This window comes from Apodemus sylvaticus, chromosome 13 (genome assembly GCF_947179515.1).
Source record: "Apodemus sylvaticus chromosome 13, mApoSyl1.1, whole genome shotgun sequence".
In the NCBI taxonomy this organism is placed as follows: domain Eukaryota; kingdom Metazoa; phylum Chordata; class Mammalia; order Rodentia; family Muridae; genus Apodemus; species Apodemus sylvaticus.
In genome coordinates, this window is record NC_067484.1 from 93,509,001 (window position 1) to 93,530,606 (window position 21,606).

General features: G+C 46.9%; 1 protein-coding gene across 2 annotated transcripts in view; it reads right to left on the bottom strand.

Moving 5' to 3' along the window:
• Cables1 (Cdk5 and Abl enzyme substrate 1) overlaps window positions 1-21,606 on the bottom strand; it is a 110,924-nt gene that overhangs the window by 65,280 nt on the left and 24,038 nt on the right. The gene's annotated exons all lie outside the window — the stretch shown is intronic.

Sequence of the window (21,606 nt, forward strand, 5' to 3'; positions counted from 1 at the left end):
TTCATGAAATGTGAAAAGAAAGAAAGGGGAGTGGGTGAGACGGCTTGGTGGGCCTTTGGCGGGCTCAAGGGGTCTGCCCCTGATGGGAGAATGAGCTCCACAGATCTGTGCTCTAACGGCCACATGTCCTTGGCGGCCCTTATGCACCTGCCCTGCCCCCACATAATAATAGTAAATAAAATTAAAAAGAACTACAACAAATTCAGACAACGGCTCTCTTCAGTGACGCCACGAGGAGGCCCATCTTGCTTGCCTCGTCTTAACCACACCCCTCAGGGACAGGGTCTCTGTGGTGACCGCTCAAGTGACCTGTTTTAAGCTTCAGTTGCCGCCACATGACAAGAAATGATGAAATGCTGCTTATAACACACAGGATCACTGGGATACTGAGAGATTTCCTGAGTGTCAGTATAAATACTGTTAAGAATTCAAATATTCGTCATTTGACCCTAGAAACTGATGGATATTCAATTTTGAAAGCATATTTTTATCATGTATGTACCTGTGTCTGTCCTGTGTGTACATGGGTGCAGGCATGTGGGGGCCTTGGTTGCTCTTCCTTAGGAGAACTACACGCTGGTTTCTTTTTTCAGGCAAAGGTGTCTCACTAGGACGGAGGCTCATGGATCCAGCTGTGCTGGCTGCTGGTGGGTTCTGGGAGCTTCCTGTCTCCACCTCATGAGCACCTGGATCACAGGTACACGTCAGCCTGCCCAGCTTTTGCCATGGATGCTGGGTCTAGAACCCAGGTCTCTTGTTTGCATGGCAAGTGCTTTACCGTCTGAGCTCTCTCCTCCTGCCCTCAAACCTTATCACCAAAAACCTCAAGATCACTAGAATACTATTTAAAAAGTTAGTCCTGGGAAGCTCATGACACTTTAAGAGAACTGGAAATAAATGATTCTTTGTGGACAATCCTCAGAGGTCAGAGACAATGAATATTCAATGTGACCATGCAAAACAATGACTTTTCTGGGTTGTTGAAGACCTGTGTACCACCAGCCCAAACCCCTCAATCTAGTTTCTTTTGCCAGGCTGTAATAAGAACCAGTCCTAGTTAACTCAAAATATCTGGTAAGATACAGCCGGGAAGAGTTGGTGGCAACTTTAAATAAATCTATCTAAATGAAGACCACTTCACAGCCAGTGATTTCAGGGAGGAGGAATGGAAATTTTGATAATGTAGAAATGATGGCTATTCAATTTTGCCCCATTGTCCCTTCTCTTCCTGAGCGGGAAGATACTCAATCATTTATGTTCCTAAGTCTGTCCGCACATGTACGTGGATGCATGCATGTGAAGGACAACCTTGGGTGCCGTTCCTCAGGAGAATTACACACTTTCCCTCTCCCCCCGCCCCCCCCCCCCAGGCAAAGGCATCTTACTAGGACAAGAATCCTTGGCCTCTGGGCCCATGGCCTATCATGCTTGTTAATAGAATATATAAAGACACCTTCCTCCACACGTACATCCAGGTTTTTAACTAGAAACTGTTTTAGCTTAAGTTGTCTCAGATCCTCATTTGCCAGTTGCATTAACTAATTTCCTAAGATGACCTTGATTGTCTTGGTGGCATATAGGACCCACAGCTTCATCGTGCGGTCAGGTAACACTGAACCTCTATCCACATAACATGGCCAAGTCATCAATAGTCAGCTACAGCTGTCAGAAGTGCAGTCATCTTACTTGGGAACTCAAGGTACAGAAATTATTTTAGAGGTAGCCAACTCATTGGGGGAACATACAAACACTGACTCCTGGTATTGGTATCAGGACCTCTGAAATCAGTGACATCACATCTAGGTGACAGCGAAACCCACTCACCTGTTGCCAAGGCAACAGCCACCATATTCCCAGAATACACTTGGCTCACCCCCCACCTTACCTGTGGCTACTGACACTATCCATATATAAAAGGAAGACTCCTCTGATCTCTCTCTCCCTTCTCCTTTAGCCACCACCTTACCTCCCCCCTCTCTCTCTCTCAATAAACCTCTCATGGAACTGTTTGGCCTGGTGTGGTCTTTCTGGAGCCACCCAAAGATCACAACATTGGTGCTGAAGGCTTCGGGAATCGCTACACAGGGGAGCTGCGGAGCCCAGGCTGCACTTGCTGCCTGGCATGACCATGAAGCCACCACTGCCACCTGAGGACTGACGTCACATGGAGTGCCACCACCACCATCACCGCCTGCAGCCACTGCTACACCCCATAGACTGCCATTATCTACCTCAGAGATTTCCACTGCTGCCACAGACCATCACTGCCACCGCCTCTGCGAGACTCATGGACTTCTACCAAGTGAGGTTTAGAGAGAGAGAGAGAGAGAGGGAGAGAGAGGGAGAGAGAGATGTGGTAGTGAAAAGAGAAGGGGAAAGAGAGAGAGCGATCAGAGGGGTCTTCCTTTTATATATGACTAGTGATGTAGCCACAGGTAAAGGTGGGAGGTGAGCCAAGTGGATTCTGGGAATATGGTGGCTGTTGCCTTGGCAACAGGTGTGCTGGTGTTGCCTAGATGTAATGTCACTGATTTCAGAGGTCCTGATATCAACACCAGGAATTCGGCTTGCAGAAACCTCTATGACAGCATCCTGCAGCTACGGCTCTGCATCATCTGTTAAGATATAGTGTCAAGCCAGGCAGTGGTGACGCACGTCTGTAATCCCAGCACTCTAGGAGGCAGAGGCAGGCGGATCTCTGAGTTCGAGGCCAGCCTGGTCTACAGAGTGAGTTCCAGGGGTACACAGAGAAACCCTGTCTCGAAAAAAACCAAATCCAAAAAACCAAACCAAAAAAAAAAAAAAAAAAGATATAGTGTCAAGATCCCAGTTAGTCTTAAAAGAAAGGCTGGCAAATGAACCTCAGCCTATAAGAGCGCTAAGTCTGGCTGGTCCAGAATGCCAGGCTGGGATTATGGCAGCACACCCCAGCCCACTGCCCCTCAGGAGGAAATGCTCCATCTCCACCCACAAGGCTCATAATTATGCAAAGAGGCATGCCTAGGCTTTAGAGTCTTAGAAAACTCCTTAATCTTTGATCCTCGGTTTTCTCATCTCTAAAATTGAAGATGTTGGGCTGGAAGATGGCTCAGCAGCTGGAGTGTAAACTGCTCTTGCAGCCTGAGTTTGGTTTCTAGCTCTTACATGAGACTAAAGGATATCTGAAGGCTCTAGCCTCTGTAGACACACATAATTGAAGATAAAAAATATTTTAAGATGGAAATAAAGAGGCTGACCATATAAGCTGTGGCTCTTCCTCCAGTCCCTCCAGTCCCCACTAACAGAGTCACACCAAAAGGCATTGTGCCCATCGAGAGACGTGTTCCTTCTGCACCAAAGCCCACCTTGTGTATACCTAAATCGTGCTTGTCTTCAACCGGGTTCCCTGAAAAGCAGAGACACTTGCTCTCACCACCAATAAATAACACTGATGTCCACCCCACCCCCCACCCTGCCTTATTGCCGTATCTCCTTAGCGGAAGAGTGGTGTGTCTCTGGTACCACTCCAAGCTTTTAAGCTAGAAATAAAACATTAATAGGGGTGTACACCTAAACATCTGCTAGATATGATGCAGTCTCAAGCAGACATAAGTCACAGATACCAGAAGCCTCCACCAGTCCTGCTATGCCCTGAGCCCGGCTCTGTAGAAGAGTGTATTGGAGTGAATGCTGGAGAGTACTTTGCTGAATGTGATGCAACCACTGTGCCCCTTGACGACCACCCTCCCTCCTGAAGTCACCCTTAGCAGGTCCTTGCAAGTTCTGTGGCCACTACTCAGGAGCAGACAACCCGGGCTGCAGCCAGGCTCATCGGCTGAAGATATTGGCCTGTCTGCCCACCCGCCGCCTTAACCAATGTGACTGTGGGCCTGGCCCGTGCTGGACTCCTGTTCTTCAGAGGCTTAACCTTGAAACAGGAGTCCACAGAACCACTGAGGAATTCCACTGAAATCCCTCAAGCTCCTACGCCTTCTGAGAACACCTTTCACCTTTCATAGGGGCAGAAGGAAGAGTGTCCAAATGCTACCCGACCTCAGGAGCTGCTCCACTCCCCCCAGCTCCTCCACCACATGCTAGGTGCTGGTTCCACAAAGCCCAGCTGCTCCACAAAGCCCAGCTGCTCCACAAGTGCAGATCCTGTGGCACTCCTTCTTCTACACTCTTACCAGAACCTGCCTTTTAGATCAGCACACTGGGTATTTTCCTGGTGAGCTGAACAAGTGCAGTCACGCATGTGTACTATTATGGATTAAATATTTTCTGCTCATATGAAAGTCTAACAGTCAAGGCGACAGTATCAGGAACTTCGTCTCTGGAAGGGCGACTATTTCATAAGGGAGGAACCCTCAGGAATGGACTGGCGCCTTTATAAAGAGACCCGAAGAAATCATTCCAGCTTCCTTTGTGCCACATGAAGCCACGTGGAGAAGTCAGCTGTCTGTGACCTGGAATGAGACTCACCGATGTAAACCCAAGTTAACAGACTGGATGGCAGGCTTCCAGCCTCCTGCCTGAGGAAACAAATTTCACTTATGTATAAGCCAGCTAGCCTCTGGAAGTTTGTTACAGCAGTATCAGACAGACAGACAGACACACACACAGACAGACAGAACCGGAGACTGTTGGGCATGTAGACACTCTTAAGACTTCAATGCTTTAAAGGGGAAAGAAAAACCTCAAACTTGAATGTTTACCTATTCCTTTAAAACCAGTGGACATGGTCCCTCACTTATGAATATTCATTGAGATAGAGATACACAACCTAGAAATAGCCACTACCAGACTCTGAACAAAGCAGCACAAAGTCTTGTGCTTCCTAAGATGAGGAGCTGTTTGCTGTCAGAAGGGTTATTCCATGAGTTAGTCACCATGTTCATCTCCACCCTTTGCAGAGCTAGATCCTTCCAAGGAAAGGAGTAACACTTTACCCCACCCTCTATCCTCAGGAAGCCTGCGTGGATGAGGTAACCAGGGGCAACAGCCAAGTTAGCCAGCTGCTTCCACCCTGCATCGTCTCCTAGGCTAAGCACATTACTGGACCATCTCTTTATCACAGGTACAGTTGACCAGCCAAGGTCTTTGCGTATTTTAATGACTGAAAGAATACTTAGCCTTGGATCAAAATAGCACGCTACCTTATCAACCGCAGATATTCAGTAACAAAGCAGCAAGGTACAAGCAGAGGCATCATATGCTGAAGCCACCAAACCACAATGTTCATGACTGGCACACTGAGCATGCACCTACCTCTTCCCGCCTAATAATTACAGCAAGGATCTACCGTGCCAGCCACGTCGACCCCAGTGTGGTTCACACTTAACATCCTGAAAGCCTTACTCACTGCACACTGAATACCAGGACGCTGATCAGGAAAGGAGCTGCGACTCAAGGCAGTGTATCTACATGTCTGAATACACCTACAGGAACCAAATTACTCTACTGCTTACGCACTCACAGCTCATCTACAGGGAAGTCACTGCACAACCCAAGCACCAAGGGATGGACAGAGCGGCTACATTCTAATACATTTGTTTGCATACACTGAGGACTTATGAGAAAGTAGGAGAAGATAACTACACAGTAGACAACACAAGACCAGGGTACAGACCTGCAAGAGGAGGACCCAGGCTGGCATCCCTAAAGCATCTTAAGCACGAGAGAGTCACTGCCCCATTGCCAGGGCAGGGACGCCTGCCATCCAACCAAAGTGCCTGTCGGGGACAAGTGGGCTCCATGGTCTACCATTCTGAAAGGTTTTCTAGTGGCTGCTGTCTCCATCCTGGTCAACAGTGACTCTGAGAGAGTAAGGGAGAAGGCAGAAGCCATGTGGCCAGGGTGGCTCAGAGGCTCTCTTAGAAAGACATGTCAAGGTAGTGGATACTGCTCAAGGAGTGGAAATCCAGGGCCCAAGAGTCAGGACCAGGCTGAGACATACTAGACACTGACCGCTGGGCCTTGGTCTGTGTCCTTGTGTAAAACGAGGAAGGTGCCTCAAGCCAACGCACTTGAGCCGATCTACCCGCTGGAATGACCCTTGAAAAATCGGCCACTTGGGCCTGCCTCCAAAGTGTCTTACTTGTCTGAGCTTGGCTGAAAGGATTTTTTTTAAACCACCAGGGGATTCTAATGAGCAGGACAGTTGATCCCACTAAAATAGGTCACCTCCAACATCCTGCTGTGGTCAAGGGTGAGTGACACTCCAGTTAATTCCCTTACTCTCCTGTACTGGCACACGTGGACTGGAAGTGGTTGTAACCAGCCCCTGAGCAGTGATCTGTCCTGTTCATCCTTGTGTGGAGACCTTACAAAGGCCAGCGAGCAAAAAAAAGCAGCCATTTAGAAGCCTGGAGAACTGAGGCTAAGGAGAACCCAGTGAGTTCCTAGCACAAGCAGGAATGAAGTACCCATGCATGTCTTTCTCTCTCTCTCTCTCTCTCTCTCTCTCTCTCTCTCTCTCTCTCTCTCTCACACACACACACACACACACACACACACACGACCAGAAGAACAAGAACAGAGATCTATTTTCTCTGGAAATGAAACACCAGCTTGGTGGACAGGTCAGGACCTTGGGGAACAGCTAGGCCAGACACTCCCTGCCCTGAGGTCCTGTTTTCCTGCTTAGAACCCACTTACACAACATTCCTGGATATGAGTTTGCACTGTTGGAGGACACAGTCATCTCTTCACAGGTGTGAGAGGTGAGAGCAGAGACCCTAGCTAATTATATAAGCAAATGACAACCCGAAGACATGATGATCACATCTGTTCAGATGGCTGCTATGAGAAATGAATTTTTAATGTGTGCTTGACTATCAAGCATATCTTTATCTGCCTTAGAGTTCTGTCATATGTCCACTGAGAAATCTTCTCCGCCGCCCCCCAACCAATGCCCCATAAGACTAAACAAGACTAGACAGAATTCTTCTGCCTTAGTTAATGTTCTATTACTCTGATAAGACACCATAACCAAGGCAACTTACAGAAGAGTTAGTTTATTTGGGGCTTACAGTTTCAGAGGGTGAGTCCATGACCATGGTGGCAGGGACCATGGCAGCAGGAGGCAGGCATGGACCTGAGAGCTCACATATAGGCCCACAAAGATCAGGCAAAGAGCTCATGGTAAATGGCGTGGGCTTTTGAGAATATCCAAGCTGACCCCCAGTGACACACCTCCTCCCAGAAGGCCACCCCTCTTAATCCTTCCCAAACAGTTGAGAAACCAACTGGGAACCAAGCATTCCAGCACATGTACCATGGGGGCCATTCTCAACCACCACAGCTGCCTAGAGAAGGGCTGTGCCATGCTCTCCTGGGTATTCCTGGGAAGGAACGAGGCTCAGAAGACAGTAGGTACTCAATCAGGCCTGGCTAGCTAAAGAACTTTATTAGGCAGAGGGGTATTCCCAAACTTCTCCTCTCTATATAATCTCTATATAAAGTGAGCAGTGTTGGATATCTGAGCCTCCATCCTATTTCACAAGGCCCAGAACCACTCTCGGAAAGACTCCTACCGCTCAACGAGGAAAGGTGGGGCTGGATGAAGCAAAATCCCACCTTTACTTTACAAACTAGGGAAACTTGCAACTCCAGGCTCCTTAACAGAATCAAAGACTTTAAAAGTTCAATCAAAAAGACTTGAGGCTTGCAAATCTAGAAGCCAGAGCAGGACTTTGGGCAGCTGAGAAGTCCTTTGTAAGATGTAGAAAGATCTATTTCCTGAGAACAAGTCTCAAGACTGGGCTCATTCACCCTACATCAGGGACAGTCTTTGCTCTACAAAGACTACAAAGTTGTAGTGTTCCTAACACACACACACACACACACACACACACACAGCTTCCATTTGGTTTACTGTGGATGCTGCTACAGAAAGGAGCCCGTAAGTTCAGAGCTGTACCTGAGATCACTCATGCATCTCTTCTAAAAAATGATGCTTTGCAAGGGCTAGGCTCTCAAAGCAAACACAAATCTAGAACGGCGGCATCGCTTTCTCCTTTTTCTGAGTGTTTTAAACTACTGAGGGCCACAGCCTTCTGAGACTGTGCTGCATTCAGCAAGGAAGTTAAGATCATATTGGTCATGTGCTACAAGATTCCAGAGGACCTTTGGCAGAAGTAAAATCACTTCCCTGAGGCGGTACTTAAGGTGTAAAGCAAAAGGGCCTTTGCTCGCATTCATTAAATGTATGCTTTGTCTCGTTGCTATAGATATTAAGCTTTATCAAAACTGCTCCGAACTGAGCACAGCCCCTGGTTGCTCACCTAGTAACAAGAGTGTAAGAAAACTCAGGGTGGCTGGAATCTGACAGGACACTGACGTTGGTTCTGCGTGCACTGTGTTAAGAGTCTCGGACCAGCCAAGCCCACACCACACCCTCCTGCTGGTCACTGGTCCGGGCAAAGGGCTCCTAGCCACATACCAACCTCCTTCCTAGATTCCAGCGGACTCTCCTGAACTCAGAGTCATGCCAAATACAAACGACAGTGATTAAAAACCCCCAGGGGCTACTGAGCTGCTCCTCATAAAGGAAGAAAAGCAGGTTTGGCTTTATAAAAGAGAAGATTCCCCAGGGGAAAGTGATTATCCGATGCTAAATGGTCAGCCCTGCAAACACACAAACAGGTGGCATTATACGGACTCAGGGGGTTACATTTAGAAATATATATGTGTATATGTAATTCATATTGTTAGCATTCTGTCTAAACTCCACCCCACAGTTACCTGGCAATAGCCAGGTAGGCCTGACCTCCTATAAAAGGGGCTGCTTGCCCCTCCTCCCTCTCTTGCTCCCTCTCTGACCCCCTCATCCCTTCCTCAGCCCCTTCCATGTGCTTGTGACCAGTCTCTTCTCCTCTACTTCTTCTCTCCTCTCCCTGCCCTTCCCTCCCCCTCCATCCCCCTCCTTTCCCCTCCTCTCCCTCTCTCTCTGCCTCTACTACCCTCTTAACTCCCCTCCCCATGCCCTGAATAAATTCTATTCTATACTATGCTGTCATGTGGCTGGTCCTTCAAGGGAAAGGGATGCCCAGCCTGGGCCCACTGAGACACCCCCTTCCCTCATACTTCACTCCACCTCATAGAACATATCCCCCCTTTTTCTTTATCTTTTTATAAACACATCAGATATAATAACAATGAAAATGGTGGCCATGACTTTTCAGAGAGAGGGGAGGGGTATACGGTAGGGCTTGGAGGGAGGCTAGAGAAGGGAGAATGTTGTAAGTATATTATAATCTCAAAGTTTTTAAAGAAGAAAGAAATGGTTAGGATTTTACGTTTTTAAAAAATATGACAAGCCAAAAAAATGATTTCAAACCCATTTTTTAAGTCTCTAGCTGACGGATTGGGCAAAGAAATAAAATTAAAATCAAAACACCAAGAGCCATTGACTGGCTTGTTCAAAGATGATCTGTTTCTACGTTGTTATAGATGTTGTAGATTCGAGAAAGATTTGAACTGAGAGCTGCCAAGGAGGGAAGGTTCCTGCCCATGATGGAGGATACACACTGGTCAAATGTGCAGAGGAGCCAAACTAGGCAAAGCAAGGGTATTGGCTTTAAAAGTCAGGATCCAGATGGGCCCATGGAGCTGATGAGGAAAGAGCTCTACGCTTCCTACAGAATGCACCAGATTCCCCTCTGGTGGCAGAGGTGACAAGTGGGAGCCATGACAGGTCAGAGGATAGGAGGAAAATCCTAGAGAAGAAGCACTTGACTCCACTTTAGACTAGAGCCACCTGGAAAGACAAGGGCCCTGCAGATTGACAGGGATGCTCTGGGGGGACGGGGAGGGGTTAAGGTTCCAGGAATCAAGTTCTCTGTTCCTCAAGCCAGGCAGGAACAGTCTAAGTGTGGAGGAGGCAGGGAAGGGTAGGCTTAAGGAATAGACAAAATGTGGCCAGAAGGAGAGGCCCAGCCTGTGGGTCCAATGAGGAAGAACCTGGGTGAATGTGAGGCGTGGGATATCCTGGAACAAAGTCTAGTTCCAAGGAAAGGAATGGGAGTCCAGGGGTGAAGGTTAGACCAGCTCCAGATTTCCTCAGAAGCCAGGTTCATTCTGCACCCCTCTTGCCACATATCAAGCCTGACAATGGACTGAGTGCTGGGAAGCAGCCCATTTCAGTGAGGATACCGGCATTAAAAGCTTGTGCATGCACACACACGCGCGCGCGCGCGCGCGCGCGCGCGCGCACACACACACACACACACACGTCTCTCTTTCTTAGCTCCTGGTATGACCTTTCTCTGTTCTGAAGAGCCTTCAGCAGCAGCAATGTATTCTGACAGTTCAGAAACAGCAGGCAATTATAGCGAATCTGAAATCGAAGGAGCTCTGTAAATCCTAATGATTTAGGGCAGTTCAAATGATGGCAGTGCAGTGGGCAGCAGCCTCTGCTTCTCCCTCATCCCCAGAATCTCCTATCCAGGGACTTAGAGATTTCAACTCCCTTCTGGAAACCTTTTGTAAAATGAAATTCCTGCTCTCCTTTGGCCTCTTATGTTTGTCTCTTTTTGCCAAAAGCTCAGCTGGGACCAGTAAGTGGCTTCAGGGGTAAAAGATACTCCAGGTGAGCTAATTCTAGCTCAAAAGAATTGGTAGCATCCTCTGTTCATCCACAAAAATGCCACCTTCATCCTCAGACACAGCACCGTGCCACCTGGAAGCTGTCCTTGGCATTTTCTAACATTCTACAATATCTGGAAATACTGACTCCTAAGAACATGTGCACCAGATGACTCTAATCTTAAGAATTATCTGCAACTTGGCTACAGGTACCTTAAAGATAGGTAATTTGGTCTTCCCTTCAGTGACTGGCACAGTGTATGTACAAGCTTTCAATAAATCTTTAAGCACAGGATGCACAGAGCTGGAGAAGAGAAGCAGGATGGGATGGACAGTACTGGGTGTCAGAAGACCATCATCAAAGAGCATGGCTCAGCGTTAGCTTGACATACAAGCATGGACCCCAGCCTACCTGTAATCCCAGCACTCGGGAGGAAGAAACAAGGGATTCTCTGGGGCAAGCTGGCTCACCAAACTAGCTCAACTAGTGAGTTCTGGGTCAAGCAAGCAAGCAAACAAGTCAGTGCACAAGAGCGCACACAGACACACACACACACACACACACACACACACACACACATACATCAGACCTGCAGAAGGTCAAGCCATGGTAAAATGTGGCCAAAATCCAAGCTTGAAATGTGTAAGTTAGCTGAGACACTGGTGTTCAAACTTTTTAGGAGCTAAATGCTTCCCTACCCTAAACTAAGTTTTACATTAAGTTCCAAAACATAAAATAGATTAGATTAAAAACTATTCCAGACTGGGTATGGTGGCACATGCTTTTAATCCCAGCACTTGGGAAAAGCAGGTAAGATCTTTTGAGTTCTAGGCTAGCCTGGTCTATGTAGTGAGTTCCAGGACAGCCAGTGCTATGTAGAGAGACCCTGCCTCAAACAAACAAACAAACAAACAAACAAACAACAACAAAGCAACAACAATAATCCCCCTCCCCCCAAACCCAAATAAAAGAATTCCAAACTTTATAAACATAATTGCTTCAATATTCACCTAGGGCTTAGTCATGGCTATAAAACTTCAAGTTCCTTGATAATTAAATTATTTATTATTGTACCACGTATGTGCCTGGTGCCCTGGGAGGTCAGAATAGAGGGTATTCTGTGCTGTGGAATTGTGGTTACTATGGTTGAGGCATCAAGTGGGTGTTAACGACTGAACCCCATTCCTCTGGAAGAGAAGCCAGTGTTCTCCATGATTGAGCCATCTCTCCAGCCCCCCTTTTGATCTTGAAACCAATGTGGAAAAACCTGAAGGCAAGGGTGACCTTTTGAGTCCAAGGCCAATTCTGGCATGTTGTTTGTGTTCTTTGGTCCTGCTTGTACAGTAGGGGCATAATCCCCCTTGGCAAGGATGAGTAGGTACCAGTGCTAACCATTTTCAAACATCTTAAGACCCAATTCACTTTAGTAGATGGGAGAGTGGAACTTAATTGCATAAATTCTACCTACTCTTGCAGCATGAGTTAATTAATGCAGTTAAGTAACACACAGGTGACTAATGTGTCAGGTTTTGCTATGTAATAGTAGGGTAGTTTAAAAACATTATATATACACATATATGTATCTCTCTCTATACACACACACACACACACACACACACATACACATACACAACTATATATTTGTTATAGTCATTCATTTCAGTGGCTGTTACAAATACCACGATCTCTCCTGCTAATGCAATTTAGGAAAGAAAGGATGTTTATTTAGTATATAATTCCAAATTATTATCCACTATTTTGGAAGAAGGCAGGAACTCAAACATTTTGTCACAATCACATTTGTACAGCTAAGAGAAATGATTGTACCTATGCTGCCTATTTGTTTAGATATTATTCTTTACTCTTACAGGTCAGGGTCTAGCCTAGGGAACGGGGCTACCCACAATGGGCTGGGTCTTCCTATATCAATGATCAAGAAAACCTCCCACAGAGAAGCCCATAGGCTTGGTCTAGGTGATACCTCAATCAAGATGTCCTTTGCAGGTGATTCAGGTTGTAACAAGTTGACATTTAAAACTAATCTTCAATATAATTAAATATGTATATGTACGTATATGTATTTATTATATACAGAAACTCATATAAAGTATACCCTAACATGTTAAGCTGCTACCTCATATAATCAACAGTTTCATTGCTGGAGATAAATACAAACATGTCTACATAAAAACTCACCACAAATGCCTGGATGTTCATAGCACCACAATTACAGAAGTCCATGTGCCCGAGAACTGATGGATGTTTAACAAAATGCAATGTTAATGAGCCTTAGAAAGAAAAGTCTTGAGATGTGCTACAAAATGAACCTTGAGGCTATTTTGCTAAGGCACAGTAGCTAGGAATCCATCTAGATGAACTGTCCAGGACAGCAAATCCACAGACAGAAAGCAGATTGAGATTAGAGGGTGTCAGGGAACATGGACAGTGACTACAGGGTTTGTTTTGGAGGTGGTCAAAGTTTTCTAAAACCTGACTGCAATGATGGCTATGTGACTTTGTGAACACACAGCAAGTGTGGTATTTATTGGATTTAGGAAGCACACGGCATGTGAAATTTATTACGAAAAAACTGCTAAAATATTTATGTAGGACATACGAAATCCATGTATGCACAAAAACACATATTGAAAATGAATCAGCCATTTGTGGAACTCCAAAAGGCTTTGTTGAGATACTCAGAATGCCACTTTGATAATACAGGTGGGGCTCAATTTCTTCTGACTAGAGCTATGGAGACGAGAGGTTGAATGGCTTTCTCGGGTTAGAGGTGAGGGCATACGGATTAGGGACTGCTGTAACATTAATGGTTCCTCTGAGCCCTGTGTGGTAGGTTGAGGGTGCCTAGGCCAGGGCGTTGGCACTATTTGGAGGTGTGGCCTTGTTGGAGTGGGTGTGCCACCATGGACATGGGCTTTAAAACCCTCATCCTAGCTGCCTGGAAGCCAGTCTTCTCCTAGCGGCCTTCAGATGAATATACAGAACTAGTCTCTTTCAGTACCATGCCTGCCCGGACACTGCCATGCTCCTGGCTTGATAGTAATTGACTGAACCTCTGAACCTGTAAGCCAGACCCAATTAAATGTTGTCCTTGTAAGAGTTACCCTTGGTGATGGTGTCTGTCCACAGCAGTGAAACCCTAACTAAGACAGCCTGTTTCCAGCCCGCTAGCTACAGCAGGCACCAGGTTAGAGCTTAAAATTGCAGTTGTACACATGTCGAAGGCCCACCCACAACTCTCACAAACTCTACAGCGCCCCCCACAGGCAGCTCAGTGAGCCTTCTGTCTCCAGCACCTTTATCTGCCTTTGCTCTGCTGCACCCTGACAGAGCAAGCAGAAAGGCTCCTGCCTCTTCTCTTTCTCTCCTCGTTCCCTGACCCCTAAGAGAAGACACCTTTGCCCTTCTTTCATGCTTGCTCTGGTCTTCAGAAGAGGAACCTCGAATATCTCCAGTCATCCAGGAAAGAAGACAGCACAGCATCCGGGCTGCTCCATCAGTGTCTGCAGAGCAATCTAATTTTGAGCAACTCGTTCAAAGCCTTTTGAAGATGTATTAGTGCAACTGCCTCACTGTATACAAAATTAGCAGTTGCAATCCTAATTACTAGGCTGTTGAGAGAAAAGTTTCCAAAGTCACCCTGAAGCAAGAGATCTGTGTCTGATGCCTGCCATATGAAGTCACTCGGACACAACGTGGATTCCACTTATTGGATTCAACAGCTGTGGAAAAGAACACACACATACATGTACATATGCATACATGTATATATGTGTGTGTATATATATATATGTGTGTGTGTGTGTGTTCTCTGTGTGTGTGTGTATGAGAGAGAGAGAGAGAGAGAGAGAGAGAGAGAGAGAGTGAAAGAGAGAGAGAGAGAAAGAAAATATATGTGCTCCTGAGTGCCCATACAACCAGAAGAGGGTGTGGAATCCCCTGGATTTGGAGGTGTAGGCAGTCATGAGACATTCATTGAGTGCTGGAAACTGAACTATGCTTTTACAAGAGTAATGAGCATTCTCAAACACTAAACCATCTCTCCAGCCCCAAGAATAGATTATTAATGACCAAGAGGGTTTAGGGTACATTGTTTTCAATTTATATCCTCAGAAAGCAATATGCTAAATAAAAATGATCATGTGCCATTGATTTTCCTAAGGGTGCTTGATAATGTCATTTTTTTTAAAGGTAAGATTCTTCAGCTACGGTCTTTAGACCTTCCCAGAGACTCTGTGGACTTCTAAGGTCAGATGCAGAGTGTAATGTGTGTGCCCACTGCTCTCTTCTCTCTTCTAACAGCCCAAGTGATCCCAGAAAAGATGAGCATTTACTGCTGTAATGCTTACACGGTACACACTGGGGTGGCAACAGGGTTCAGAAGGGCAGGGCTCCAGACTGAACTGACTACTCTGTGACCAAGTGGTGGTTTGAATATGCTTGGCCCAGGGAAGGGCACTATTTGGAGGTGTGATCTTGTTAGAGTACGCACAACACACAGTGACACACTTATTTGAAGGTGTGGTCTTGTTGGAGGAAGTGTGTCACTGTGGGCATGGGCTTTAAGACTCTCACTGTAGCTCCCTGGAAGCCAGTCCTCTCCTATTTTCCTTCAGAATAAAATACAGAACTCTCAGCTTCTTCTGCACCATGCCTGCCTGGATGCTGCCCTGCTCCTGCCTTGATGGCAATGGACTGAACCTCTGAACCTGTAAGCCAGCCCCAATTATGAGTTGCCTTGGTCATGGTATCTGTTCACAGCAGTAAAACCTTTTGATAGAAGTTGGTACCAGGTAGTGGGGTATTGCTGTGATATCCCTGACCATGCTTTTGTTTGGAAGGATGTGGATTTTGGGACTTTCAGTTTGGAAAGCAGTGGAATGCTTTTTGTGGAGCTCAGAGGGCCATCCTAGTAGGATTATGGAAAACTTTGTTACTGAGAGTGATTTGAACTGTGGAAGCCTGGCTCTAGAGGTTTCAGAGGAGAATTTCAGTATGTGGCCTAGAGACCGTTTTGTGGTATTTTCCTAAAGAATGTGGCTGCCTTTTGCCCTTGTCTGAAGAGTCAGCCGGAGGCTAAAGTCTAAATTGTAGAGAATCAGATTAATGGCTTTGACAAAGGATGTCTCAAAACAACCCAGTTGAGACTCTGTGCTGTGGTTTAGTCTCACGGTGAGTGTTTTGATGAAACATAGCAAGATTTAAAAAAATACATAATATATGGTTCAAGTATTAAAGGGGCACCAAGAAATAGACTGGAGCTGAATCCTATATTCAAGGAGATAAACAGATTAAGGGACTGGTGACCTCAAAGCAAGTTCGGGCATGGTGGTTCACACCTTAATCCGAGGAGACAGAGCCAAGCATGTCTCTGAGTTCAAGGTCAATCTACTGAGGAAGTTCCAGCACAGCCAAGCCTAGGCAGTAAAGGAGTTGAAAAAGAGGAAGCTTATGATAATGTAATAGAACAAGGGGGGCACGTTCCTGCTCCTACAAGCAGCAGAACTCAGTAGCTTCAGCCATGTTTCTCTGGCTTTATAACCAAGAGGAGAAGGAGACTACCAGGACAATTGATGCTGGTTAGCTGGAGCTAAGAAGTTAGCAGTGATTAGAAGAGACCAGCATCACTGAGGTGAAATCTTCTGGGAAGTGTTTTCTGAGAGCACAAACAAGTCGTGTTTCAGAGATAGCCAAGGTTGTACCTCATGCTGCAGCTGGACTTAGTAATGTGAAAGAGTCACCCAGGTGGTACTAGTTTTGAAGGCATGAAGGGGTCATGAAAAGCAGCTGAGGCGTGGCACTGTGAGAGGCCATGGAAGGCCATTGGTGAAGGTACAGCTTCAGTTGTAGTTAATGGCCCAGGAATGAAGGGGTCATGCAAAGGTTTGGCACTATGAAGAGAGCCTATGAAGGGCTATTAGTGAAGCCTAGTGCAGTAGAAGATCCCAGCATATTGGAGATGCCAGTACCATGGGATGATCACCAAGAACTGCAGCAGCAATGGAGGCAACCATAGCCTAGAGTGCTACAGAGGGCAGAGCTGGAGAGGTGACCCAAGCCCTTTGGAGAAGTCCAGAAGATCGTGTGTGTGTCCCAGATATTGGAACAAGAAGCTATGAAGTTGAAGTTGCCATGGAGACCCCAAGATGTTTGAGATGCCAGAGCCGTGGGATACCTGCTGAGGAAAGCTGCTAACAGGGAGTGGAACCAGCAAGAGAAAGAAGATCATTGCAGTCAATAAAGATTTAAAAAAAGGAGTTAGAGATCTGAAGACTGCTTTGACATCTGAGAGGAGATGTAGACTTTGGAGTTTGCCCAGCTGGTTTCCTGTCTTGCTTTGGGGATTACAGTTAAGTGATTAGATGAATCTGGGAAGAGACTTTAAACTTTGGACTTTTAACTTTGATGAGGTTGCTATAAACTATGGGGACTATATGTATTTTTTATTATGCTATGGCTAGGTATGGCCACCATAGACTCATATGTTTAAATAAGCCCATGGGAGCCAAGGAGTGGAATGTGGTGTTTTGAATATGCTTGGCCCAGGGATGGCACTATTTGGAGGCGTGATCTTGTTGGAGTGGGTGTGGCCTTGTTAGAGGAAATGTGTCACTGTGGGCATGGGCTTTAAGATCCTCATCCTAGCTTCCTGGGAGCCAGTCTTCTATTTGTCTTTAGAAGAAGATACAGAATTCTCAGCTCTTCCTACATCATGCCTGCCTGGGTGCTGCCCTGCTCCTACCTTGATGGTAATGGACTGAACCTCTGAACCTATAAGCCAGCCCCAATTAAATGTTGTCCTTATAAGAGTTGCCTTGGTCATGGTGTCTGTTCACAGCAGTAAAACCCTAGCTAAAGACACAAAGCAAGCTGTCATTGTCCCCATCACCACAATACACCAAGGTCCACTGATTCAGGTGATGTGGATATGAAGAATATGAGACTTGGGTCCTTGTTCTAAGTACCACATGATGGTTAAGACTTTTCCTCAATATTCAGAAGCCAGGGCTTCAGATGCAGGTTAGTATTATAGGAACATGAGGCTGATGAGGTCATGAGACCTCGGGTTCTAATGGGGTGTGGGCAGCAGATGGGTGTTCCATACCTGTAGCAACTTCTGCTTATGTTCTGTGGAGCCAGGGCCAGGCTCTAGCTCAGAGGTTCTCAACCTTCCCAATACTGTGACCCCTCAGTACAGTTCCTCGTGGTCACCCCCATTCATAAAATTATTTTGTTGTTATTTCCTAACTGTTAAGTTTGCAGTTAGGAATCATAATGTAACTATCTGATATACAGGATATCTGATATGCCGCCCCTGTGGAAGGGTCGTTGGACGTCCAAAGGGGTAGAGACCCACAGGCTGAGTACTATGTCTCTAGAGCTTCAATAAGCGATAGCTGAGAGGAAAGCTGAAAGAGAATAGTGGGAAATAAGGCCCCCATCTGGGAAATGGGTAGATTCCTAAGAGTTGCAAGAAGAAATCCATTTAGTCATTCTCAAAGGAAACATGGGGACTGCGAGATGGGCTTTTATGTAGCTTCACCAAGAAATCGGCATGTCTAAAAAACAGGCAAGGCAGACAAGATCAGCACTCACCACAGAAAGGGTCAAGGGTCATGGCCCTCCATCGAGCTCCCTCCACTCTGGGGTAAACAAAACAAAACAAAAAAACCACCAGAACTTAAACTTTCATTTGTTTATGAGTCACACGCCCTGCATGAATCAAGTGTCCACAAGGCAGCAGGGATGTGAGGACAGGGAATGATGTGATTGGCAGACACAGTTAAGAGGTAATTACAGCTGGGCAGTGGCGGTGCATGCCTTTAATTCCAGCACTTGGGAGGCAGAGGCAGGTGGATTTCTGAGTTTGAGGCCAGCCTGGTCTACTGGTCTACAGAGTGAGTTCCAGGACAGCTAGGGCTACACAGAGAAACCCTGTCTCAAAAACCAAAATAAAAAAAGAGCTAATTACAAAATAGGCTGGAGTGCCAAAGGCAGGAGAGGCCTCAGCCCAGCCCAGCCCGGGGTGATTACATGGAGGCAATCAAAGACTTCCTGGGAGCTGGTGTGGGGATTAACCTGGGTGGGAAAACCATGCCCAGGCAGTGTGCGCCAGCCCCACCTGTAAGCACTATCTAGTCTGTCTGAGAGTGCAGGAGCTTGTTCCCCGTACAGCCAACAGGAAAGGCTGTTTCAACTTTTCTACAATCACAGCTGCTCTACCGCTGCTGCTGCCTCCAGCTCAGTCTGGGTTTTCAAAGCTCCTTAAAACTGAGGCTGTGGAGCACTGAGCTGGCAGGTTCACCCCATGCTGAACTGTTCCTGTTAAATCAGGCTGGACTTTACAGTTTTCTGAGTTCACAGATCTCCAGTGCTTCAGCTTCAGCTACTAGTACAGCAAAACACGTACGGAAATGCCGCAGGTCAACCAAGGAGATGTGGAACCCCCACATGGTAAGGCCAGAAGCAACCCTGTCCGCCAGTCCCTCCAGAGGTAGCAGGGGGCAGAAAGGGGGTCATATTTTCCACGTGGCCCACACAGTCCTTAGCACAGCACTTGGGTCTTAGGAAGGACATCGGAACCCATCCTGTGTTGGTTCCGAGGTATGAGACGGATGTACCACACCTTCTGCTATGAGCTGATGATAGTGCAGTGCTAACTTCTCAGAGAACCTCAATCTGAGTGGCCCTGAGTTTAGCTTTGCAGACAGAACAGTGAAGCTTCCACAGGATCAGAGACAAGAGACAAGGAATGACTGGAATGTGTCTGAGGTCCCATTCTTAAAAGAGACCTCATGCTGTGCCTTCCAAACCCGCCCTTCAGAGCATCCAGGAAAGCATGAGGGCTGTCTTTCAGAGAGAGGGGTGCTGGCAGGCACAGAGGGCTGTCTCCCATCCTGTCCCCTTGCTGGGGCTTGCTGCCCCTTCTGATGGTGGCTCTCTGCTGTGTGCTTTTGCTGAGCCAGTCTGCAGGCCAGCATGATGAGCCCACCGAGGCAAGCCTCACTCACCTGCAGCGAGCTGTCCACACTACACACAAAGAAGCACCCCTAATCATTCATTATGCGAGCCAGCCCCCCCCCTCTCTCTCTCTTTCTCTCTCTCTCTCCACACACACACACACACACACACCCCGCCTTCGCATTTATAGTAACGGTGCCATGCTTTGACAGATATCAAGTCACATAATCAGCATATCTACCTCTGCAAACATTTGATTTCCAAAGTGTCTGAGCGCCTCGCCTCTGAGTGTCACACTACTTCAAACCCCCTTAGTACTTACTCCAGGGACACAGCACCGGTCTCCTCTGCTCCTTTTAAATTCGTACCATTCCTCCTGAAGACTGTTTCAAAAGAAGTCTAGCTCTTTCCAGCTGGTTCTGCCAAAAGCAAGCTCTTTTTTTTTCTTAAAGATTTATTTATTATATGTAGGTACACTATAGCTGTTGTCTTCAGACACCCCAGAAGAGAGCATCAGATCTCATTATGGATGGTTGTGAGCCATCATGTGGTTGCTGGGATTTGAACTCAGGACCTTCAGAAAAGCAGGCGGCGCTCTTAACCGCTAAGCCATCTCTCCATCCCAGCAAGCTCTTTAACCTTCAGCTTCAAAGCTTATTTCCACGGGGAAGTGACTCTACCAAAGGGGATGGGGGCAATCTAAGCTTTACTTGGGTGAGAAGAAATGACTAGGGGTTGTAAGTGGTAAACCTAAGAACCCTGGGCTGGGCTGGGCTGGGCTGGGCTGGCTTCACCCCTAGAGGTCTGGGGTACCATCATCAGAGCGGCAGTTGTCTCAGAAGAAGGTGGGAGATGATGTGTGTGCCACAATGTCTTTAGGAAATTGCAGCCCAGTAGAAAGGCTGTCCCATGGGGACCTAAAATAATTCTGCTGGGAGTACCCCCCCCCCCCCCCCCCCCAGTATATGGCACCAGATTATCGAGGCAGGGAATTCAACACAGCCAAGAGAACGGTGAGCTGTTTTCCTCCAGGCTCTACCACAGCCTGAGCCACAGTCACGCTGCTCGTCCAGATCTACTCTGTGAGACATATCATAGTATGAGACAGTTGCCATCATGAGCACATCTAAGTGTACTGCTCACCAACCGGCACTGAGGCACACACACACACTACCATGTGGCCCTCGGCACCATTTACCTCCTATTGCATCACCCAAATCCTATGTACCCACCAAATACTAGTTTTCCATCTCCCTCTGTCCCCTGGCTGCCAGCCTTACACTTCCCACCACTTCATCTGACCATGCAAGGCAAGGAAGAGGTGGGATGGCTGTGTGTGTCCTGGGGTGACGCCCCTGCATGGATATCACCATACCTAGGTCTGCCTCTCTTCAGTGAATGCCCGCCTTATGGCTGTCAACAATGCTGCAGGGGACAATATTCATACTCCCCCACCCACTTTCCACTTTCTCAGGCAAACTATGGCATCAGTGGGTGGCCTCAAGAAGCCTCTGAGTGAAAGGAACAGGGAGGGACAGCCTCGGGAAGTCCACTCTCTTCCTTCCCAGGGATTGATGGTGCCCTGGGAGTCCTCGTTAGCCTGCCTTCTCTCTCGGTGGAGTTTAAGGGCAGCTGTGTTGACCAAGAGTTTCTTTTCTTTTCTTTTTTTTTTTCTGTTTTGTTTTGTTTTTCTGTTTTGTTTTGTTTTTTCAAGACAGGGCTTCTCTGTATAGCCCTGGCTGTCCTGGAACTCACTCTGTAACCAGGCTGGTCTCGAACTCGGAAATCTGCCTGCCTCTGCCTCCCAAGTGCTGGGATTAAAAACAAGTGCCACCATTGCCTGGCTAAAGATTTATTTATCTATTACATTAAGTACACAGTAGCTGTCTTCAGACACTCCAGAAGAGGGAAGCGAGTCAGATCTCATTACGGATGGTTGTGACCCACCATGTGGTTGCTGGGATTTGAACTCAGGACCTTCAGAAGAGCAGTCAGTACACTTAACCACTGAGTCATCTCTCCAGCCCCAAGTTTCTATCTCTATATATCAGGTTCCCTTC